The sequence below is a fragment of the Schistocerca gregaria genome, chromosome 8 (assembly GCF_023897955.1).
Source record: "Schistocerca gregaria isolate iqSchGreg1 chromosome 8, iqSchGreg1.2, whole genome shotgun sequence".
NCBI classification, from domain to species: Eukaryota; Metazoa; Arthropoda; class Insecta; order Orthoptera; family Acrididae; genus Schistocerca; species Schistocerca gregaria.
This window is the reverse complement of record NC_064927.1, coordinates 306,847,018-306,867,188: the sequence shown is the minus strand read 5'-3', so window position 1 is coordinate 306,867,188 and position 20,171 is coordinate 306,847,018. Positions and strand designations below refer to the sequence as shown.

The following is a 20,171-nucleotide window of genomic DNA, read 5'->3' as shown; positions in this document are numbered from 1 at the left end:
TCATCTATCATTCTTCTAGTCATGTAAATTTCTACAATATTGCATTTCTCATCTAGCGATTTCTCGCTGAGACCGTCTGCGAATCTACCAATCTCATTTTCAGAATGCTGATATCCCTGTTGTTTGCTTCAAATGTCTCATTTTTATATTTCCTCGTTAAATGTAGGATTTCTTCTGTGATTTCAGTTTTTGCCTATTTGGTCTTGTTCTGCCTTCACTTTTTCATTCGCCTGCTGTAGTACTCCTTATTAGTATTCATTATCCTTGATTCAATCGTTGCGCAAAGCTTCCTCTGAAACTCCCAATGACTTCTGATTCTTTAACACAATTACATCTCACTTCCTTAATTTTCTATCTTCTGCACTTTCTTTAGTTTTATTCTGCAGCATTAATATATTCTGATGAGAGTACACGTGCGGCCCTGGATATGTTTCGCAGGTTAACAAATGGCTCCCAAATCTCTGTTTTACCACAATTACCAATCTGTTTGAAACTGTAGTGTGTCTCTAGAGCTCTTTGACGTTTACAACATTCCTTAAGGATTCTTTAAACAATTTTATAGAATTAAAACGTGTCGTTCAAACTCTATCGTGATTCAGATTTAAATTTTATTTAACAAACTTGCTGATACTATTTCCTTGTTTAAACCGTGTACCAAGATATTTAAAAATGTTTTTCTCAGAATGTTGATTGATGCAGTTTTCATTCGTTAATTATCACAAATTAGTTTCAAAGTCGTCACATTTTGTGTAATTTATTAGTAGTCATTCCAAGCACTGTTGCGTTCTCTCTTAGTTTCCCTACTACTTAAGTTTTTATATAAATTCTTATTCACCTACTATCGTGCTGACTGCCTATCTAATTGAGCTGAAGAAATCGCAGGAACTGTTGGCACGGCCTCAACGTTTCTTCTGCACTTAATGATATCTGTGCAGACCAGACCTTGAAGTCTAAATTTGTTTCCATATAATTAATTACAGGAACCTCGAAGGTATAACATTTAAAATCTCAAATAATATCTCGTTAATTCTTAATTATTCATCAGTCCATACATGAAACAGAATGTATTTAATACATATACAAACATGAAAGCAATAAATGAACTTACGACCTCCTTGTGACCCCGATTGCCCAGTTCCGAAGACAGCATCGGCGAACTGCAAAATGTGAAAGAGTGTTATTACCATTAATATTAAAATATAATACTAAAATAAAATAATTTTTCAGTCCTAATTCGAAATTCTGATGTATGTCAACTCGATACTGGAAAACTTTGAGTTCAGACATTTAATTCAAACTCATTTGTTGTCAGAAAATGTTGGTACTAGTGCCAGATTATTTCCATATTAATAAAGAAAATAGGAAAAGTGGAGAAGACGTATTTTAAAACTACACGTGTACCTAAGTTTATGCATACAATTGCCTCCAACAAAATAGATGCCAGACGTAAATTGTAATCATACAGCAAGTGTCAGCAAGTATTCACTCTGTCACAAATCATAAAACAGTGCGTCACCTACCGCCATGATATTTTCACTCAGTAAGTGAGAGCTACAGTTCAATAGGAGTATCGTATACCAAGCACTTAGTGGCATCATTCGGGAAATTGTGTCCAGTCACGTTGCTGGATGGCTTACCTCTCCTGGTGTTTCTGAAACATACAATTTTAAGGGATTCATTACGAGCTGCTCATTGTTTCTAAAACTAACAAGCATAACATGTAATACAAGTTTACATTGCATAGATTACATGCAAAGATACTCCAGAGTGTGAGTCCAGTAAGCTACCACTGTTTCACACCGCACGATCAAAGAAACGTACTAAATATGTAGCTTATATAATTATTTTTAGTATTCATATGATGTCATTGAGACACAGGTGGTTGTGCGTTATGGTTAAAACACCGAAATGGAGATTGTGAAACTGTTACTAACTGGAGCATCGTAAACGCTCTATGCAAGTTACGGGCTATAAATCGAGATATTGGTCAATATATTTGTGCATCAACTAAATAGTGTGAGGTCTGATGCTAATGCTGATTCATACCATGATTAGTGATCGTATTAGGACGTTCAGTAAACAAAAGGTCCTGTCCTCTTTCTCCTATAATGATTGTTCTTGTCCTGGGTCACAATAAGACATCCTTAATTCTCCAATAACGCTTCATTGTTACATTAAAGCAACTCAGTGATTTCCGGCAAACGATCTGTTCATCGTCATTGTAAACAACAACAACCTAGCTCAGCTGTACAATTAGCACATTACCGTTCCAACCTCTCGTATTATTAGCGAGAAGTTAAACAATATTAACAATTTTCAAGGGCTAGTTGAAGGAAGGTTTGGACTAAAAGTCTCTGCTTAAACAAAAGGCATTTGGCACTCAGTAATGTTTGAAACACATAATTAAAAGTGATTTGCAATCCACGATACCAATTATCTACAAATTCTCTATTGTACTTGAAAAAACTATTTGGTTAACCATTGTTGCGATACTACTTCATCAGAAGTATCTTGACAGCTACATGTAAACATTAACATTAGGATATCCACTCTTCGCCTTTGCTACAGCTTGGACTCTGCCGTTGTGTGAACGTCTGTGGAGAAATGACAGTCCAATCTTCCCCAATAGGCAAAAGCGGAGTAGGTAATGAAGTTGGACACTGGGGTCTGAGCTAACTCAGGGGTAGCCAAGAACTCAGAACTCAGGCTGCGTTATGTATAGCATGCCGTCGCACTCAGTCCGGTCGATCACTCACCCCACTGCCAAGACGCTCTGCCTGAGCGAGAGGAGGGGCAACAGGGAAGTATGGGGAATATCATTAATAGATTTCCTGATAGTTCCGGTGTAACAGGGGGTGACCAACCTTGCCAGGTATAGATAGAGAGAGTGATGCTATCACAACTGGTGCCAGAGCAGAAATTCTTGTCTGAAAGTTACCTCGTGCAATCAAATCCTGAAGGTAATGTTTAGGACCTCCTCAATGACAAACAGACCTAAACGTTTGAAATCTGGTAACCCGGAGGAGCGTATCATTGATCATAAGGCTGTCATAACAGCTATGATTAAGGGTATTTCAAGGAATATCAACAAATGTAGGCAAATATTTTTGCTTAGGAAAAGTAACGGGAGGCTAATTGTAGAGTTTCTGAGTAGTAAACATCAGATATTCTGTGCTGGGAACGAAGATGAGGAGCACGAGTGGAATAAATACAAAATCATCCTTCAGTATGTCTCAGACAAGTATGTTCCGACCAAGGTCTTAATGGACAGGCGAGACCCATCGTGCTTTAATACTTGTATTAGGAAACTGCTACATAAACACAGAGATCTTCATCACAAATTCATGAGAAGTGAAAACATAACTGACAAAAAGCTAAATGAACTGAAAATGAGCCTAAAGAGAGCAACGAGAGAAGCGTTCAATGAATGAGAAAGTAAAAATTGTTCTGACTAAAAACCCTAAGAGATTTCGCTCTTACGTAGTATAAGTAAGCGGTTCGAAACATCCATTCGGTCACTCACTGACAATAATGGCACAGAAACGGGTAATGACAGAGGGCAGGCCGAAATACTGAACTCGGTCGTGCGAAACGGTTTCACTGCAGAAGGGGGTAACACGGTCCATCTTTTCAATCATCGTACAAAATGGCAGATACTGAGATACATTATCACGTGATACAAAAACACTTACAATCGCTTTATCGTAGAAAAGAACATGACCAGATGAGATACCTTTAAGATTCTATAGCAATTATACCTACGAATTTGCTCCCCTTCTAGCAGAAGCTTAGCGTAGGTCCCTAGAGCAACAAAGGGACTTTGTGATTGGAAAAAGGCGCAGGTCATTTCCGTTTTCAAATAGCGTTGCAGGACAGATGCACATAATTATAGGCCCATATCGTTGACGTCAATCTGTTGTAGAATTAAGGAACATGTTTTATTTTGATGTATTGTGCGTTTTTTGAAAATAAAAAAATTCACTGTAAGAAACAATAAGAGACTATTGAAGTTTCAAGAAAGTACTGTCCGGGAAGAGTTTGGCAGAATGTTACTTTTTCACCCACACACGTCACGTGGAGTTACCACAAGGAGAAAATTCATCAAGTTAGAGCTAATACAGGGGCTTACATATAGTCATTTTTCCCACTCGCCATTCGCAAGTGGAACAGGGAAGTATAATGAGTGGTACCAGAACCGCCCTCGGCCACGCAACGTCAGGTGACTTGAGGAGTATTGAGGTAGATGTAGACGAGATACAGATACCCTATTGTTTTTCAACTGCTTGTGTACAATTATTGTGCTAGTTGGACTGTTGGTAAAAAAATCTGAAAACGCGATGGGGACTGTTTTTATCTGATTTTTACCATTTAAGGCGATAGCTATGCTCCAGAATGGTTTCTAAAATTTTAGACAGTAGGTTTGCCTAAACACGCATTCGCGTTGCCGTTTGACATTCATATCTCAGTTGAACGTAGAAGGGTTGCAATTTCCTTAACGGGTTTGACATTCAGTTACAACCTATGATCAACATTCGAAGGCACTGACCTCTTCTGAACGATATATTCTGCTGTTTCTGCCGCACACAGTACGTTGCACCTTCTTTTGTATTGGCGGTTTCGTCTCTTGTGACATTGTGTGGTTAATTCACATAGGGATGGCAACTTATTTTTGATCTGATAGTGCGTTTGGCAACAGTACGGTTGTTTCTGTGTTTCAAAAGTACTATTAAAAGTAAAAAAAAACTCAGAAAAACAGCATTTCTGACTTTTGGAAAAATAATTAATAGCGATTGAGAATGACTACTAGAAAACGGCTTTCATATTAACTGTCACTATGCGATCTGTACGTCGCTAGCAAGGTGCACAGTTTCGCTACGCACTGTTCTCGTACTCTAGGGAAATAACGTATTTGTGTACGTAGTAGGACCATCTGTACGCTGTACTTTGAGACGTAGTCCTAATGACCCGTCAGTTGATTTGGGTCAGATAAACTTTTGGGTCAGATAAAGCTTCTCTCCCTCTGGCCGCTGGGTCTAGTCATGCAGATCTCTCCCTGTGGATACAGAGAGTGCACCCTAACTTGGTCATATCGTTGAAGTCAGAGACGCTTTGCTGGGGTACTGCCACGGTGGTCATTTCCAAACTGCAACATTCTGGAATTCAAGGTGAGATCGTTGGTCGCAAATGTCTTTTGGAGTAATACTGTAACACATGGTTTTCGCTCTACAGACATGTTATCTTTGTGAATAAGATTAAAGGTTTTGTTCAGATCGAAGCTTAGTTGCATGTACAAGGATTAATATCAGTTTATTTTTGAGTCATACGTGGTGGTTCGTGTTACTTTCAACTGGCTTTTGTGGTTAATGCTTTTTATGGATAGGTGTTCGGTTCCAAACAACACAGTCTACATCTTCGGCGTACGCGTTCTCTTATAAGGAAGCACGCATTCACACTTTTAGTGTGTGTTAGAACGCTTGCCTTGTTCCTAATTTTCGTTCCTTACTTACAGGTGAAACCACCTTATATTTTATCGATGCATATGAAAGTCCTGCCTACCACCGAATATTTCCATCAATATAGGTCAAATCGCATTGTTGCTCATTCATGGTAAAAATTTTGTTCAAGAAGGAGAATATCTTTAGGCCACAAATACTGAAGGCATATCAGTTGTGTATACAGTTTAAATACAAATAGTATGAGTCTTTCAAGTACTGAACAGTAACTCTCGTTCCAGTTGGTCATGTCTTTCCGTTAAGGGTTCCTTCCATGTGTTCATGATATTGTAAGGACTATCTCTATGTGACTTTTTGTGAATCGTTCGTCCATCAGACCCACCCCTCTCCCATAGGAGGACCTAGCCATCACCAAACTCGACTCTTTCCACGGTATTCCTGAGACATTCTTGTGTACCTCTGTCTCTCGAGACGAACGTACGATGATAGTCATTCTGAAAACAGAAGCAGCGACCATCTGCGAAAATCTCACTTCTTCACTCAGTTCGTGGTCCATTCTCAATTTTGCCACTTACACAGGAATTTGTCTCATCTCTGAGTGGGTGTCTCAAATGTGCACGAATTTTTTTACTTCATAGTAAGCCTTTCGTCACGAAATTACTGTATCTGATACAGCTTTATGCACTCTGAACAAACTGTTTAGCAGATAGCTCTGCATAATGTGGCCGATGCAATTTGTTGACAATGTTGTGCATTGTTTACTGCCTGTAAACCTTGTACAAGTATTTCCTGTACATTTATTTAAATATAGAACCTCTTTAATACTGACATTACTATACTACATGCCAGCCCTTTTTCAAGGCATCAGAAGAATTTACAGATCAAAAAACAAACGCCAAACACCATGTTTGTGGATGACAATTTCTTAACGTTACTAAGTAACAGGAGGTGCATTGACAAAGAAAGAGTCGCTCAGTTCTAAGAATTTAGTAAAATATGTTTCGTTGTTTTGAATTATGTGCCCACTCGAGTCAGAAGTAACTGCAGTAGTATACAGATAGCACAATGAGGGTGGTTGATAAATTTCAGTTGTCATTTACCGCTATTGTTTTCCATTTTTCATCATGTGATATTATTTTCCAGACTGTACTTATTTTTGTACACTAGTCGGGTTTGGATTACTGACATACATCTGCAGAACCTTTGTTTTACACCATTTGAGACGTATTGTAACATCTACTTTGACTTATTTCGTATCTGTATCAACATTCCTATGTCCATTTGTAGTATTGCTTATGTATAATGTTGTATCTGTCATGGAAAATTCTTTGACTTTGTGCACATATTTCAGATATGTGAACTTTTGATCGATCCTGTTTAAATTATGCTTGTGAATTTAAATAACTGCTGAAATGATTGTTCTGTACTGTAAATGACTTAGTCCATAGTTAGGGAACGTAGTGTTGAATGTAAAAGATGTGTAAGTATTGCAGCTATGGAAGTAGCCTGGCGGAGTGGAAAAGGTGTGGTTGGAACCCAAGTGGCAACTCGTCCTTTGTGACGGGTAAGGAGTCTGGGGTGAGCTGTGCTGTGGTTAACACCCCTCTGGCAGTAGCGGATCATTGTGGCTCATATTCCTGGAGTATTGAGACTAGATGAGCTTAAAGGCAGTATTTATTGGCCTCGGATGCTGAATTTGGTGATACCATTACCATGACATGGTTTTTGGCCCTATAAATATAATTCCGACACCAAAAGCATGTGTAACAGGGCGAGGCCAACAATGTTGCTATGATTGCATCACCGCCAGGTTAAGAGCCACTGAAATTTGCGCCACCAGTACCACCAGCCTTCCCCTAACTAGTGTATATTTCGCACACTCTAAACGGTCCAGGTATTTTTGCAATTTGGTTGATTTTATAATAATGATTGTGGTGTTGTTAAAAACTCTATCTTACACCCGTGATTTTCCCAAATCACAAAGCTGGACAGGAATAATATCGTAGCGAATTTAGTTCTGAGTATCCTGATTTATTGTGAGAAAGTGGGTCAGTTTAAATTTAATGTTGTCGTTTGGGCAGACAATTATATTTCTGAGCAGGTCGAAAGAGTGAGTATCAAAGCACATCTGTTATTTAAAGAGTTATAGTTTGTTGTGCTTTACTTAATTAATAATTAATGATAAGAATACTTTCAATTTACTACACTTACTGGTGTAGCTCTTGTTAATGAGTATGGTTCTTCAAACTATGAAAGTTTAAGGGTCTTCAAGTACTAGGCTAGTTAGTTAATGAAGCAATGCAAATGCTCCTGCAGAGACACTGTAGTTAGATTTGCAGTCTGTTGATTTGCTTCAAACCGAGTCTAAGAAAGAACTGTGGATCTATTCTGATTCGTTTTGGGTAATGCACATGAATAAAGGCGCTGTATTAAGCAATGAAGTAACAGAATATGATAATTAGTAGTCCTCCTGATTTAAATTCAGAATCACGTCAAGCTTTTTCCTCTTCAGTATTGCTACTAGTTTCAAGTGTGTCGGTAATTGGTTTTGTAAACTGTTATATCTAGTTCGCTTAAGATACGTGTTACTGAAAGGCATATGTTACTGTTTACTGTTTCATTGGTCATTTTTGTTGGTAGCACATTTATCGGAATGGTTATGTTACCGTACTGTAGCATGAACAGATACAAGGAAAGAGGTTAGTGTGTGTCAAGGAAGCTTAGGTTAGCCTTAACAGTGCCTTCTGCGTTATAATTTCGCTTGACACAAGACTGCCTGTTTTAATATGTAATGTTACAACTTGCTTTTGTGCTGGGAGAACGTCTGTTCCTGACTAACCGTTAACTGTCAGTTATACTTTGCTGGAGTGTTTGGGAAACGAATCTCAGTTTGATTGCTCTGTTTCCATTAAGTTATCCCACGGTCACAACTACTTACAAATTCCTGGCCAAGCGGTTCTAGGCTCTTCAGTCTGGAACCGCGCGACCACTACGATCGCAAGTTCGACCCCTGCCTCGGGCATGGCTGTGTGTGATGTCCTTAGGTTAGGTATGTTTAATTAGTTCTAAGTTGTAGGGAACAGATGACCTCAAATGTTAAGTCCCATAGTGCTCAGAGCCATTTACTTACAAATTCTTCTCAGAGGTATAAGGTTAGCAACGATTGCCGTTTTAAGGTGATCAGTGGTACCGTAACAGTATGACTCATTTTATTTTAATCCTGATTCTTAACCCCCCCCCCCCCTCAGCACTAAGGAGGAGGAGAGGAGGGGACCGGGGATAATTTATACCCAACTTTTGCAAGTGCTATAATCTAGTCCCGTACTTTATGTTTTAAAATCGTTAAAGAAATATTTATCGGTTTTGATGAAGTCTTCTATCAGTTCCATGAAAGCTTTTTAAGCTTTCAAGTTAGCTTAGCCGAAAGTTAAATCTCAATAGGAGGTGTGAATGTTATATTCAAAATTTGCTACGGTTACTGCTTAATGCTAATCTGTGCGATTTTTTGTCTAACGAACGTATATAAACCTATTTTAAAACATATAGGTAACCAGAAAACTTACCGAAGGGGCCAAATGCTCCCGACCCACTACCAGATGATCCAGATCCGCTATCAGAAGATCCGGATCCACTGCCAGATGACTGTCCTTGAGAGAAGATGCTCATTGGATTCTGGAAAATCATCAGACAGTGGTGTCATATACTACACTGAGTAAGAACATCAAAACCTATTAAGGAAAATAATGTGAAAATATTAGGGCATGTAACTGACGTATTGTAGTTGTAAATGACATTTCGCTTGTATTATTTTTGGCCGTATTGCACAATATCCGTACGGAGCATCTGTGGTCAGAATCATTCGAAGAGACAAACTACTATAAAGCTACATAAATAATGAATTTGAAAAGATATCAGCTGAAGACTGATTCCCAGTTTGTTGAAATCCAGCCCAAATCATACGGCGAAACCAATTTCTTGACGGTGTTTGACAGTGTTGAATGGTTCCTTCCCCTGAGAACATTATGCATTGATTTATTACTAAGGATTATACATGGACCAAATATTTCACTCTGGAAAAGAAAAAACGATATATAAAAATCTGTTGTGTGAGCACCAAATAAAATTTGAAGATTACGTCCAACTTTGTGATCATTATTATTTAGTATGCCAAATGTATTTTGTATTTGCTATCTTACAAAGAATAAAACAGCAAGCAAGTTTCCGAGAGGTTATATGAAAAACCATTCATCAGTACAAAAAAGACAACCATCTTTCATCAAGGTATTGTACCTGACCACCGAGGATCCAAGACGATTAGAAAAGAGAGTTTGAAGTGCAATAGGATTATTCGTCCCACTCAACAGATTTTTTTCTTCCCTCAGATCGATACATGCTGCAATATCTAAATTTGTAATTAGCGGTTCTAGACCAAAGAACACTTAAGACGAATAATATTTATACCTGCCACACCACATACATGTAAAAACAGCATTTTTTCTGTCAAGTCACACAGCCTGAGGATATCTGTGCCAAGCCGTGTATGAACATCTTATGACACAAAGAGATTTATTCATCTACATATTCATGTATGTTACAACTGGTAAACTGACTACTTGCGTCATGGAGAATAAATTAGAACAATATTTGACAGTAACGAAATCTACCACAAGTCTTCTGAACAACAATGAAGCATGTTATGCGGGTACTGATAACAGAATTAACGCATTTCGTTTTCCACTTTGACGATTTGTTCAGTTTGTTCATTATCTGCTGTTGCTAGGTCAATAGCATAATACTCGGATGGACTGACCACCATCTCTGTTTCGGAAATGTAGCCAGTGCAGGGACACTCACGTGAACTAAAAATTAGTTGGGACGAAATACTTGGAAGGTAGTTCTGATATAGATATTCACATTACTAAGTAATGAATCTAGCACTTGCGTTAATAAGAAATAAGGCAAAAGGAAATTAGAAGGCAATATCTAACCAAATTTCAACTGATCACCAAGATGTGCATGATCAACAGACGCTAATCTCCCTAAAACTGTTCACCGTTTAAATACGGACATATGGTGCATAGAGTTTTGGGGCTACGTTTAACTACTGTGTAAGATATAAATGTCCCTTATTTGTCTATATGTTCCTAATTCTTAAGGGATGAAGGTTCATGTAATATGATAAATTTCGTAAATTATGGCTGTGAAGTCAGTAATATCATTCTTAATTATTAATTGATGAGAACGAAATGTATATAAGAGTCCAATGAGTGTAATGATATTCACGATGACCAACTGCGTAAAGCTACAAGAATTGCACCTACAACCTGAACAAGTTATGGTCACTACAAAGACTGTGGTAGGCAAACTGACTGATAACGGAAGTATACGAAGAACGCTTAAGTGATTCCTCGATTTTTCCATCCGTAACGTGAATCAATGTGGTTTCCAGAGTACAGCTTAATGATGTAGATATCAACCATGATGCATTCGGCTGCCAACTAGGCTGCTCTTCAGCTGAGTCTTAAACCGGATATCACTGGTACACGTATCTGTTTCTGTTGCGATGGCACATACGCATAGGCTATTGTAGAATGAACGCCCTGTGTCGAGTTAGCTCCCTCTGTGGATTAGTGCACCTTTTGCGAGGTCCATTCGCATGGTTAACAATGATACCGCATGATCAAATACTGTCCAGTTGTGTGCACGTGGAGCTAAATTTCAGTGGTTAAAACCAATAGGTGCCGATATTGCACAATGAGAAGGGTTTCCATACTTATTTTTAGCCAGGGCAGAGGGTCTCAGACTATTCTGGACTATATTTGACCATTGGCATTTGGGTTTTACGTTAGAATCCTCCCCGCCCCCTCCACCATACCTTCTATTATCCCTTCTTCATCCATCTCGCTTATCTTCCTCTCCCTCACTCGTACCTCCCTCGCAGAGGAATATCCCTTACTCTAAAATAGGCCAATTAGAGAGCAGTAAACAGATTGTGCTACAGTATTTAGCTCCCACAACTCAGCATTTACTGTCATAAAATGAAACATCCTATCAGACGGTTCTCCACAATGAGAAAGAGTAGGGGAATGAGACTTCATTCTGTTCCAGGGGCGATGGGCATTGTATAATGTCTGACAGCCAACTGTTCAGCTTAGAGGTTGGAAGAGGCATGGTCTGCACGCAACCAAGTCCTTACATATGTACTGTCTTATAAACTAGTCCATTTCACGAGAGCTATTATGTGATACATGCAGTTTTCTACATGCATAAAGCAGACAGAATATTCTATCTGCCATTCTGGTTCAAACACCAATGTTAGGTACATACCACAAGGAAAAGACAGATATGTGAAGGTCAGTAGACTACATTACGCACGTTTTTCGTTACATTTTCAGAACAAATCAATGGCGCCCGTTCTTCGCCTGTAACGAGGTAACGAGTGAGTTACAATAATATTTTCATAATTCATTTATATCCAATGTGTTACATTTTATATTCAGAATAATTCTGTAAAGTGCAGGTTACAATTTCCGTTAATGCTACCACTGAAATTCTCCTATGATTTGCTCCCGGACCCTAAAATCAACTCCATTCAATATTTCGGCGATCCAACTGTTCGCCATCTTCAGGAGAACTTGGCTTCTGCTGGTGGGATGCCTATATAGGACGTCGATTTGCCTCGTGGCATTAGTTCTCAGCGGGACTCATAAGAACAAACAGAGTTCTCCTGAAGATGACAAACAGTTGGATCGCTGGAATGTTGAATCGAGTTAATTTTAGAATCCAGCAGCAAAACCGAAAAGACTTTCAAGACTTATTACACTGGAAAAGCCTGCCAAGTCATATAGTGCTATCATTACATCTGTTGTGTATCTACAACCTGTAAGTAAGAGTTATTACAGAGCAAGTCCTATCGGCTTTTCAGCTCTATTGGTCGAACGGCAAGTTTGAATCGATCATGGGGCTAGTGCTGGACGGCTTCGCACCTCTCGCCAGTTGGAGGTGGTGCTTGGAATACGTTTCCCACCGTTCAGCTCGTCCCTCCCACTGAGCCGAATGCAGACTTCGTGAGGGGATGTTCGCGAGCCCGTGATGTTATTGCCCACTGGCCGCTGGTAAGTCTCAGTTGATTTGCTATCATCTGCACATGTGCATGCTATGTACAGAGACGTGCGAGTTGTCATGTGAAACCTGATTAAATTACGCGTCAAATAGTATAAAAAAGTTAGAGACAAACAGATTTAGTTAGAATGTGAATTTATAACTAGCCATTTATAATGTAACCAAGCCACCAAAGAGAAGGTCAAATTTTTTTCTTTTGATGAGACGTATCGGCTCAGATAATCATATGATCCATAACTCTAATAATTGAGAGTAACAATTTAATTTTAAATTAATTAAATTCAGCGTAACTCATATATGAAGCCAGATACATCGACATAATCGCAGTATATTTTGGCACCGGATAGTAGCAGCTACACACAAAATTTAGATTGTAAGAATAGCGTACGTGAACATGGGTATTAATGATCTTTTATATTACACATTTTGTTGGACGTGAAAATTGGTCTTCTACAGTGTACATGGACAGACAAACAGACGACTACAATTTTAGGAAAATTGGATGATTTATTCAAGAAGAAGAGCTTCACAAAGTATGCGTTAGGAACACGTTGGTCTGCCTCTGGCCCTTATACAAATAGTTTTGGCATGACATCGATTGATAGAGTTGTTTGGTGTCGTCATGAGGAATATCGGGCCAAATTATATCCAGTTGGCGTGTTAGATCTTCAAAGTCTCGAGCTGGTTGGAGGGCATGACCATAACGCTCCACTCATTCCCAATTGGTAGAGGTCCTGCGACCTTGCTGGCCAGAGTAAGGCTTGACAAGATCGACGAAAAGCAGTGGAAACTCCCGCCGTGTGCGGTCGGGAATTATCTGCTGAAATGGAAGTCCAGGATCCTGCCACGAAGGGCAATAAAATAGGGTGTAGAATATCGCTGATGTACCACTGAGATGTAAGGGTGCCGTGGATGACAACCAAAGGGATTCTGCTATAAAAATCTGACACTCCAGACAACCACTTTTGGCTTGGGCTCTGTGGTGGAAGAGAGTCAAGTTGGTATCCTATCGTTGTATGGGACGTCTTGAAATTCGTCTTAGCTTGTCATCGGGACTCAGTTGGAAGCAATACTCTCACTGTGGACAATTCTACTCCAGTCAAAGAGATTTCAGGCAGCATACGGGTCTGGATACACCGTAGACAGTGGTTGGATTCCACCCGCCCGCGATATAGCCTCACAGCCAGGAGTCATGGTCTGGAGTCCCATTTCCTTTTACAGCAGAGCCCCTTTAGTTGTCACTAGCGGCATGTTTACAGCACACCGGTAAGTCCATAAGTTGGTACGTACTGTTTCTTTGACCCTCATGACAAGCGATCCTGGGCTTACATTTCACCCAGATAATGGGCGTGCGCACATCGCGAGAGTTTCTACTGCCTGTCTTTGTGTTTGCCAAACCTTAGATTGGCCAGCAAAGTTGCTAGATTTCTCTCGAGTTGAAAACGTTGGGGCCTTCAAACCATAACGGGAATTTCACGATCTAACACACCAGATTCTTCTGGCACTACATCCCGCAGTATGACACCCAACAACCTTGTCAATCAATGCTAAGGCGAATAACAGTTTACATAAGCTACAGTGATTGACCAACGAGTTATTGCGTTGCTCAATTTATGAAGCTCTTCATCTTGAATAAATCGTCCACTTTTTCTGAAATTGTAATGTTTGTCGGTACATGTACATCACATCTCCCGATTTCCGTTCCATTCGGGTAATTCCTTCACGATGCGTCGTATTTTCTGTCTTTGAGTGTATTACAGTGTGACACATGCATGAAACAAATAATTTTAATAGACTTATATGCTTTGTGTAAGAGTAGATAGTAAAGTAGCAAATCGGTAAGATGCAAGTCAAACCATAATTATCGTTTGCCTATTATAAATATCCCCCGCTACCTTATCGAATTCAGTATTGCTGTTCAGAATGAGTACAACACACAATTTACAGCTCCTCTACCAGGTCCATAAATTTTTCAATCATTTACTGCCACCAGCAGTCACGCCACGGTGCGCTGCTCAAAGATCAGGTCTAAACGAGGAGTTCACGTTTTTGGTAGCTTTTTAAAAACCGCTTTGGGCTCGGCTGGTGTGAGCAGAGGCCAGCAGACGCATCGGGCCTTTAGTATTGGCCAGTTACAACAGTATTACTCTATTCAAATATATGAGAACATGTTCGGTATTAAATAGCATGACTATTTTTCTTCATCACTAGCCAGCGTACTCTAGAACATTATTATCCCCAAGCTGTACCAATGGGTCATCTGGGTGTGCATGCATTGTAAAATGTAGTGTGTTTTGTTTCTTATAACGTACTTCTAAAGGTACGTAAGTTCTTATAGTTTACTTTCTTTTTAATTGGAGCTGGTGATATAATGAGGCTAATTTTGTTTTAGTAATTAGTTATATCTTCGTGAGCAACAGTTAAGTTAAATTTTTTATTATTTATTAACCTTTTTCAGCAGTAATATGATTAAACAACTGTTAGTTCACACAGCAACCATCTCGCAGGTCGACTGGCACGAGGGTAGCGACTGAATTTTGAATGATACATATCTTAGGTGTCTTTAGCAATGTCTGAGGTCAAATCGTGTAATACTTGTAAACTGCGGCCTCAGAGTGAGCTACTGACATGGACAGCCCACTAAGTGCATTTGTACAGACAAGCCATAATTAAGGATTGACTTGCATCTTACCGGTATGTTACTTTATTATCTACTCTTGTTAAATGCTCATACAACCATAAAGTCTCTGGACTGGAGCGTGTGTCTTATTGTAATGCATTTTTATACGCTTTCAACACTGTTGGTAGCCACCCTGAGGTTGAAATCTAGTTGGGCCAGCAAGGAACAGATTATTAACTGCTACACCTTTCTTAAGCGTACTGACATTCTGCTTGAAAGGTATATATGTGAAACCTCCAGCACATATTCTCGTCAGTATTACATGAGAATAGGCTGTTACAGATTAGGATTTGAGGAGGTGTTTTTGAAATTGGTCATTATCGTTATCTTCCCTCAGTATAAAAACCAGATTTGTACTACGTTACAACCTAATTGAGCTGGTTTAATGAGCCAACAATCACTCTCAGTAACAGATTATGGTTCATGTGACAGATATGTGAACATATTAAAACATATTAGTATGATGTGCGGTTTCTGTAAAGTAAGTAACAAATTTACTGTACGCTGACAAGTTTGCTCTTTAATACAAACTTTTCCGTTTTGTTGTAGTGAAGGCTGTATCGCTATATTTGCGTCTTAAGTAGCGATTGTTCAGTTCCGATACAGCTTGCTTCAATAATAGAGATTTAATGAGAAAAGTGGTGACGTTATTATCTAAAGTGATTAACAGTGTGGTTACGAGACTAATTATATACTCGTATCAATGCTTTTTACTTGACTTTAACGAAAAATTTTATAGATATGAAGTTAAACTAACCTTAGCGGTATACGTATTACAAAAGTAGATACTTCCCTGTGTGGATGCTTTACATTGACGCATAGGTGAAATAATTGTCAAAAATACTTCGAGTTGCGAAAATATTTAGTGAAATCTTCGTGTTTCGATAGAAGGGACTGGAATTCTTACCGGGACGCCGAAAGCTGAAAAAGAAAGGAACATTATCAGTGTCTTATACTGTACATATGGCAGTACTTTCTATATATGCTCAAGAATTAGTATGAGAAGTAATGGTAGTGTCCTAACAATCTCATTGTCTTCTACCGAATAATTATCTTGCTGTAATGTCATCAAAAAGATTAGAAAACGAAACACGTAACCTTTTTGTGTAAGTTGCTGCTTTTTATAAAAACCCACAGAAATTGGGTAACAGCGACAGAAGTGTCTTTTTCTTTTATATCGAATCGTAACACAGAATTTAGCACGTGTGCCAAATGCAGTGAGGAGAGGGTGTACTAATATTATTTAAATTCCTAACGTAGTAGATGATTAAGAAACGCCTTTTCCGTGCTATTGCGATACCCATCTTCAGTTTACATGTTGAACTAAATGTTTTAAAGTTTTATTTAGTGTCCAGTCTTTTGCACAGGTATCAGACAATAGTGCTGTAAACATATTTTTACAATATGAAATATCCTTGCACTTGTAGCTCTATAATCTCGTAGTAGTGTACTCCTTCACGTCAAAGAAAACAACTGTTCTCTCATGAAACTTTTTCTGCAGATAACCAAACGCAGCAAAAAAAAAAAAAAAAAAAAAAAAAATCTAAACTTAAACCCATAATTTTGCTCCAAAGTATATCAACACGTACATTACATGGATTTTAATCCGCCTTCTTTCATCTCAGTGAAACAAGTTTCACAAACAGCACGGCATTACATTCTAGCAGATTTTAATCTAGTATGTAGTTTGCAACGATTACCTTCTACCACATTTATCTCCGTAGTGTATTGGAAGACAGGAAGCCTTAAACTCATTCACGATTCGTACAATAGCCGTCAACCCAAATCGCTCTCATAGAAATCTCTGACAGCTACACAATATGTGATTCACTTTATATAAAGGAAATCAGTAACGTTTCATCTACAGGCGTGACATCGTGTAATACGGATTCATGGTTTACACATTGGACTCCCATTCGGAAGAACGGCTACCCATGTGTCCCTTTTACCCAGACAGGCATCCGCCGTACACAGCTTGTCTTTGTTACTACGCAACCTGTTGTCGCAGCGCGCTGGTCTCCTACTCGGACCTGACTCGGTGCAAGTTGCTGAAGAGTCTATGAGCACCGCGGCTGCCTGGGAACTTTGCTTGGAGCCTCAGGAGGTGGATGGGTCACAGAGGTAAGTGGAATTTTTTTCAGTTTATTGGCTTCCAGGCTACACCCGTTCAGCCATCATAATAGCGTGATGTCAGTTAAGAAGATACGGACGTAAGAATAATGCAACACCCAGTCATCGAGCGGAGAAAATCAGAGACCCGGCATGAAATGAGACCCAGACCCCATTGCTTACCAGTTGTGATTACTAAAATGACTACTGTTTTCTCGGCGTTTCTATGACTTCATAATGTACGTTCTCCTCGTAGTACGTACCTGTAACACCGTCGACCAACTTGCTTTGCCTTTACGACCTCCAAGAGGATAAATAAAAGTTACAGCCATCCTGACCGAATGCACTAGTTCACTGATAAGCCAAAACGTTATGACCGCCTCCTTAATAGCTTTTTTGTTCGTCTTTGGAACGAAATACATCAATGTTTCTACGTATCAGGAAGCCAACGCTTTTTTGGTAGGTTTGTGGCTTTAGATCACGTAATAGAGTAAAGAAAGGGCCACTGATTTGGATATGCCATACTGTTGCCTAATAGTTACCCAGATGGGTCCCATAGCCGACCGGTGTGGCCGAGCGGTTCTAGGCGCTACATTCTGGAACCACGTGACTGCTACGATCTCAGGTTCGAATGCTGCCTCGGTCATGGATGTGTGTGGTAGGTTAGTTGGGTTTAAGTTAGTTCTACGTATTAGGGGACTGATGACCTCAGAAGTTAAGTATCATAGTGCTCAGAACTATTTGAACCATTTTTATTGGTCCCATAGAATTTATATCAGGCGAATTTTGTCGCCGAGACATCAACGTTAGTTTTGCTATAATACTCTTCAAACCACTCTAGTATGGATCTGGCTCCGAGACAAAGACAATTATACCGCTGAAAGGTGACATCGCCCTCGGGGAAGAGATCAAGCATGAAGGGATGCAGGTAATTCGCAGGTGTCAGCATGTCTTCGCTTACTACCACAGGTCTCATGCAAGCGATCTAGTGTAGCACAAATGTGATTCAGTCGAAGAGCCAACACGTTTCCGTTGATCTAAGTCGAATCTCTATGGTCCTGTTACCACTGCAATCGTAATTGAAGATGTTGTTGGGTCAACAAGTGAACACGTAGACGTGGTCTGCTGCTGATCTCCAAATTCAGCCTTGTACGACCAACGGTGCATGCACTAGCTTCACCGATTTCGAGATACACTTTCACGGGCTGAGCGTAGCTGTAATCTGCACTTTGTGATAGTTACATATCTCAATGTGTCTCCCCGTCTGCCATCCATATATTCACTACGGTGATCCCCCATCCGTATCTGCTCAGCTTACATGGTTGTTTTTACAGCGTCGAGTGCCCGCCTCACCAGGCGACATCCAAAGTCACAGTGGGCAATGTTCATAATGTTTTGGCTTACAGTGCATATTATGTGCCAATGTATGAGATACAGGGAAACTGTGATGTTGATATAAATTTTTCAAGAAATCCAAGAACAAAGTACAGACTTAACGTTTTATAAACGAACATGTGCTCCGTCCCTTAAAAATGGTTGTCTACAGGACAGACATATCTTTTGTTCAAATAACTGTGTTAACCGTCGGAACATCTACGCACCATTTGTTGGTTCAAATTACGTACATTACTAGCAGTTTGACCTTTTTCCCAACGGAGTTATTTAGACGACTTATTTGGTAATTTAAACACGAAATAAACTTACGAAGTGACGATGACCCGAACTGATCGAAGACACTGTTCACGATCTGCAACATTGAAGAGAAATTTGTCATTAGTTCATAATATTTCATTATCTTTCAATACTAAATCAGAATTTGTGATTCGTGAATAGAATACTAGCTGATGTTATTGTGACTGTAGTATTTGTCCCTAAATCAAATATAAATATGCGGAATCTCATGAGAGGACAACGTAGGCTGTGTGCGAATGGAGCAAACAAACTGAACTTGTTGACGTCGTGAGTTCGTGAGCGGTCACTTGGGAATTGCGTCCATTGTAACTGGACAGGACTCCGCTTACTGCATTGTGACCCATGAGTAAACCAACGGCAAAGTTTTCGCAGTCAGTTGCAGCGACACGGTGCCCGCTGTGCCAAGCGATCTGGCATAGACCATCTCCTCGCACATGTTTCTGGACTGTTTTACTTTGAAAATTAATGAGTATTGGTAATCTTATTCCAATATTAAGTATTTTTACAAGATGTATCTCATACTTTTACAGCGCATTTAAACTGAAAGAAGCACGATATCGATTTGTTACTCTGTGAACTTATATTGATACATAAGTAATATTAAGGCACTATGCATTAAAGAGGAAAAGTGCTCTAAGAACAATTAGATAACTACGGCACCAATATTTTTACAAAACCGGAAAAGAAGCCGCCTCAGGCAGTTTAATCACGTTACAAATTGTTTTGGGCTATAAGGTAAACTCAGCAAAAAGTTGTGAGTTACTTATCTTTTCACTTCGAAATTTCATTTGGACTTACCTCTGGGCAGCAAATTGTGGTACGAATGTGCGATTCATTCCGTTAAGAAATAAAATAAGGAAAGTGAGGAACAAGTATTTTGAAACTATACAAGAGAATAAGTTTATGCATGCACTTGTCTCCAATAAAAAAGTTGCTAAAAGTCAAATGTAGACATGATTAGCAGCATAAGATCAGAAATATCACAAATCGTAAGACAATGAATCACCTACCGCTATTAGAATCTCACTCATTAAGTGAGACTTACAGTTCAACATGAACGCGCATGATACGCCGTACCCATAGTGGCAACATTCTGGCAAACGTGTGGTCAGTCA

The 20,171-nt window shown here is 39.3% G+C and overlaps 1 protein-coding gene and 1 long non-coding RNA gene across 5 annotated transcripts in view; both read right to left on the bottom strand.

Annotated features, from left to right (window-relative positions):
- The window catches only part of LOC126284235 (secreted protein C-like), a 403,567-nt gene that overhangs the window by 22,178 nt on the left and 361,218 nt on the right, over window positions 1–20,171 (bottom strand). The window lies entirely within an intron of this gene.
- Window positions 1,636–19,114, bottom strand: LOC126284238 (uncharacterized). Its single transcript, XR_007551453.1, has 4 exons — window positions 19,069–19,114; window positions 16,163–16,176; window positions 9,017–9,125; window positions 1,636–1,651 (listed from the first exon to the last, which is right to left on the bottom strand). It is a non-coding gene; the product is annotated as an uncharacterized LOC126284238 (long non-coding RNA).